The sequence below is a fragment of the Oratosquilla oratoria genome, chromosome 26, assembly GCF_046742065.1.
Source record: "Oratosquilla oratoria isolate Oo_2021 chromosome 26, ASM4674206v1, whole genome shotgun sequence".
Classification (NCBI taxonomy): Eukaryota; Metazoa; Arthropoda; class Malacostraca; order Stomatopoda; family Squillidae; genus Oratosquilla; species Oratosquilla oratoria.
This window is the reverse complement of record NC_134802.1, coordinates 31,539,530-31,545,529: the sequence shown is the minus strand read 5'-3', so window position 1 is coordinate 31,545,529 and position 6,000 is coordinate 31,539,530.

Sequence of the window (6,000 nt, the reverse complement as noted above, 5' to 3'; positions counted from 1 at the left end):
TTGGTATATGTATGTATATATATATATATATATATATATATATATATATATATATATTAACAACCACAATGCACTTTAATTCTAAGCCATCAACATCGGGAGACCGAATGGAGGCCAACATGCAGAAATTGAAATCCGGTACTGCCGAGGACTCGAACTCAGCAATCGCATGACAAGTGCCGTAGTAACTTACCAACTATGCTATCATATATTCTCTTGATAGCGTAGTTGGTAAGTTACTATGGCACTTGTCATGTGATTGCTGAGCTCAAGTCCTCGGTAGTACCGCATTTCAATTTCTGCACGTCGGCCTTCATTCGATCTCCCGATGTTGATGGCTTAGAATTAAAGTGCATTGTGGTTGTTAAAATGTATCTCTAATCACTGGGACCCATTCAGTGTTGTACATATATACATGTGTGTGTGTGTGTGTGTGTGTGTGTGTGTGTGTGTGTGTGTGTGTGTGTGTGTGTGTGTGTGTGTGTGTGTGTATTTGAGTTAAGAATGCAAAAATACGCGAAAAACAAGTGCCCGCCAATGTGGAGGATGTGTTGAACACCCAGATAGAGGAAAAAGAAAAATTCAAAATGGCAGATGAACTCTTTGGTTCAATGAGTCACTAACCAACGTGTTTGTTGTGTGTGACATCCCTGCAGTGCCTGTAGATGGGAATCCTGGAGGCTGGGTGATGTACCAGTGACTAGCAACACGCTCCTTTAGTCTTCTGTTTCAGGGCAGAGCAGGTATAACTCCTCCTGGCTCGGCGAGGAATATCGGCTGAGTATCCTGACTTGAATCTGAGTTGTGCACACTCTGAGTCAAGCAGCTACCGCCTGGGGCGACACTGCATGCTGTGCGACTATCTTCTCTAAGTGCCAAGGTCGTGGGTGTGTATATTCTCCCATGACCCCGTAGACTGTTTGGTTAAAATGTGTACCCAAATCCTGGTCTCCTCTTGGCGGGCTTGATAGTGGGTGGAGGCGTGGGAGGGCGAATCTCAGACATATGTGCATGGGATCTATGAATAATACTTATAGTGGGGTGGTCTTGTAACCTTACCCTGCCAGAACCACTAGATTCTTTGTGCGTATTGCCGGGATGTTGCAAACGAAGCACAAACACGTCAACCCTAACCTTGGGTGAAAAGAACCTACGGCGGGTTTCGTACGGACCCCTGAAACATTCTTTCATTCTCCCAGGACGATTGACTACCTTTTTATCGGCGGAACTTGGGAAGATTTGATTATATTTAGTTGTTCTTTCAGAAGTGAGAAGATCAGGCAGTAGTGAGCCGGCGCGGATCCAGGAATATTATTTGGGGGGGGGGGGGGGCGAACCGATATGCGATAACCGATACTTGAAACACGCCGATATTTTAACCAGGGCTGCGGAGTCGGAGTCGGAGTCGGAGGGAGTCGGAGGTTTTAGCTGGAGTCGGAGTCGGAGTTGGAGTCGAATTTCTAAGAGTACTAGGAGTCGGAGTCGGAGTCGGAGTCGGAATTTTTTATCCGACTCCGACTCCTTAAGTCCAATAGAATTATTCTTTTTAAATGGTTTCCCTGTTTGGTTTTACCAGTTGCACAATTTAGCAGTTTTTGTATGGTTTTGCTTTTATTTTTGGAGGCAATAATGAGTGTGTGCAGTGTATATGCACTAAGTGGTCTCTCCAGATGGAAACAAAAAACAATCCATCAATAATAAAAGAAAAAGAAAAATACACAATACTGACAAGGTATCGTTGTCAGTCTGGGTAAAAGTGTTTGTGGTCATGTATTTGTAGTTGTTTCCTGTAATGAGAGTGAAACTGTATATATACTGTATATATATATATATATATATATATATATATATATATATATGTATGTATATATATGTGTATATATACATATATGTATATATATATATATATATATATATATATATATATATATATATATATATATGTATATATATGTGTATATATACATATATATATATATATATATATATATATATATATGTATATATATATGTATATATATGTGTATATATATATACATACATATATTATATATATATATACATATACGTATTTTATATATATATATGTATATATATATATATATATAATATTTTGTTCTATACTGCAATGCTTTTACTTCAACATAAATGAACATCAATTCGTGCTGCCACCATGTGACGGCATTGTGTGCTACTAGTACTAACTAATGTAAACAAACAGCTGTAGATTCTGCCTGAAGCAGTGTCTCCCAGTGAATTTTCTTTTCCTTCATTTTCGGTAGTTTGATCACATTTTCCTTTAATAGAAATATGCTAGATTATGATGAAGCTACTTCAGAATATGAAAATCATACATTTATCAAAGAAATTTAGTGGTTTGAAATATAAGAAATAGCTACTGATCATGGTTACTAGTGAATACAATAGGCCTACAATTGAAGAAAATCACGAACCATTTTAATCTAATTCAAAACTGATTATGCTATAAAGACAATTGCAAATTACGCCTAAGTGTACCAGATATTTATGCTTTAACTCATAACTATAATTCTATATATCTATATACAAAAGGCTTTGTCCCCCTTATCAGGGAGGTAGCCAAGTCAAAAGGCATAAACCCACTCCCACCCATCATCCCTTCCACCCTCACATCTTAGCTCCTCGTGGACGACGGGTCATCCCTGCATCCCGCCCACCACCCTGGGTCAGAAGCAATCCAGGACACAGAACATCCACAGCAAGGCCGCTTCACTTAATTGGCGACCCCTCTCTCTCCGTCCCCTCACATAGAAAACAGAGGACGGGGAGAAGTCCCTTCGGGCTGCGTCAGAGTATCATTCACACTTTCCCACTCCCCAAACCCCCCCATCCTCCCATCCCTTCCCTTTCTTTCCATCACAGTATCATCTATACACAGCCCTTCTCCACTCATCTTTATCTTCTGCCACCTCCCTTCCCTGCTCCACAGGCATTCCCCTCTTGCTCAACGCCCCTGTCACCCCATCCATCCATCTCATCCTCGGTCGTCCTCTCAAATTCACTCCCTCCATCTCTGCCTTCCATACCCCTTTCACCAGTCTTCCTTCATCCATTCTTTCCATGTGTCCAAACCATTCTAATAGTCTTTCATCAGCCTTCTCAGCCAACTCCTTTTCCACCCCAGCTCTCCTTCTCACTTCCTCGTTTCTCACTTTATCCAGCCTTGTAACCCTCACCATACTTCTCAGACATTTGATCTCAAACACATTTAAAATTTTCCTCTCTGCCTCTCTCAAATTCCATGTCTCTGCCCCACACAGCACTGTCGGCACAATCACCCCTTCATACAATCTCCTCTTTGCATTAATTCCCAAATGTCTATTTCTCATTACTTTTTTAAATCCCCCAAGGCATCTGTTTGCTTCTCTCAATCTACAGCTTACCTCTACCTCTACTCCTCCCTTTGCAGCCACATATGACCCCAAGTACCTAAAACTATCCACTTCCTCCAGCCTCTCCCCTTTAAGACTTACTTCCAACTCTCCACCATCCTCTCCTCTTGTACACCTCATCACTTTACTTTTACCCACATTCACCTTCAACTTTCTCCTATCACACACCCTCCCAAACTCAGTCACTAACTCTCCTAATGCCTCCTCTGACCCTGCCACAAGTGCAGTGTCATCGGCAAACAACAACTGACTTACCTAACACTTTTCTCCATTTTCCGCAACCAACTCCAGTCCCCTGCCCATTTCTCTTGCATTTACCTCCCGTACCACCCCATCCATATACACATTGAACAGCCATGGCGACATGACACATCCCTGACGTAGTCCCTCCTTTACCTCAAACCATTCACTCTCTCCATTTCTGATTCTAACACAGGCTCTACTACTCTCATAAAAACTCTTGACTGCTCTTAACAGCTTTCCCCCAATACCTGTTTACCCTATCATAAGCCTTTTACAAATCCATAAAGGCCCAAAAGACATCCTTACCATTTCCTAAAGCTTTCTCACAAATCTGTCTTATCACAAAAATCTGATCCACACAGCCCCTACCTCTCCTAAACCCACACTGCTCCTCACCAATTACTTCCTCTGGTCCTCTCCTAATCCTCTCAGTTATAACCCTCCCATACACCTTCCCAACTACACTCAACAAACTGATCCCTCTGAAACTACTACATTCACACTTGTTCCCTTTTCCTTTGAAAAGCGGAACTATACATGCACTCCTCCAGTCCTCTGGTACTCTACTCTCCCTTAGACACACATTAAATAACCTCACTAACCAGTCTACTATTACTTTACCTCCCTTCTTCAGACACTCCGCATGACACCCATCTAACCCAGGTGCCTTACCTGCTCTCATCATTTTAATCGCTACTTCCACCTCATCTTTTCTTATTTTTCCCTCATTTTCCTCACCCATCACTGTCATTTTCTTTGCGCCTCCCACTGCTATCACCATTCCCTCCCTATCTTCCTCTACATTCAACAGTTCCCTAAAATATTCTGCCCATCTTCCCCTTATCGCTTCCTCTTCCATTATCATCTTTTCATCTTTGCCTTTTACCTTTTCTTCCCTACTTGAATCAACTTCCCTTCCTCTTTTAATCTCTTAAAAATAGTAAAAAGAAAATATTTAGGCAAAATTTTGTACATTGTGTAATGTGACCTTGGTAAAGACAAATATTGATATACTGGTATACGGAATAGTCTGTAAAACCCTACTATTGATAGTAGCCTATTGAGTGACTACCGGACCTTAAATATTACCTACAAGATATACAGTTTGCATGATTTGGCTATGTTTCTTTTTGTAGGAATTGGTAAACAATAAGCAATGGATGCAAGAACAATTTAGATTACTTTGCCAAAGTTTCCTACTTTTCTCAGTGATGTAGCCTAGGCCAATTGTAAAGACCTACCTGTTGTATGATAAATGCTGATTATGAGATAGGCTAACCTAGTGAATCATTAGCAGTTTGTATTATTTTTAAAACTTTGATGAAGAGAGTGTATATACAGTATATATATATATATATATATATATATATATATATATATATATATATATGTATATATATATATATATATATATATATATATATATATATACAGATAAAACCTATTTCTTTTGGTACATGTTGTTTATCGGGTTCTTTAAGAAATAATAAATAGATAAGAATAAAGAAAATAAAAATAAAACCAATGAATTAATGAAAAAAATAATCTTATTTTAATTTTGTTTCTATTTTTTTTAAATTATTTTATTGTTTTATTTTTATTCATTTTTTTCGTTTTTCATAAAAAAAAAAGATAATCCCAAAATAACCTTATAATCCACATTTACCTTTCTTTTTACCATAAATTGTAGGGTCGAATCTATTTTTCCTTGACTATAGGCTGCCTCTATTCATAGGGTAGTCTAGGACTCTAACCTATATTTCTCATATGCTAATCTAACCAACCATTTCATCACATTAAGATGATATCAGTTTACCCTACTTATATAAAGTACAAAATACTATTTTTTTAATTTGCAAATTTCAATTGAGTAGTCTATAAGTTCTATAATTATGAATAAAGCCTATTTTTTTAATGTTCACAAATAAGAAATCTGTATAGATATTAGCTTTAACATCGTTATTAACGTAATAATACTGGTAGATTCAAGGAACATATAAAATATTTTATTATAAGAAATTTTTTATAGTTGAATCTTTAACCTAGTTATCAACGTAATAATACAGGTGTATTCAAGGTACAGTACATATATTTTGTTATATTCTTGAAAGCTTTGTCTGAATTTTTACCATTACAGTAACTTGCAAGCCAACAATAGCTGTAAAATACTGTCTATAGATGTGCACTGTGAAATAATTTGTTGCTATTGTGCAAATAGAAAGCAGGTCTCATTATTCCAAGTTTAAAAAATCTAAAAAAAAATTGATACGTTTTGTGTTGAGAAAATTTAATAACCGTCCTGTATAGAATAGTTTTATAGCTAGTT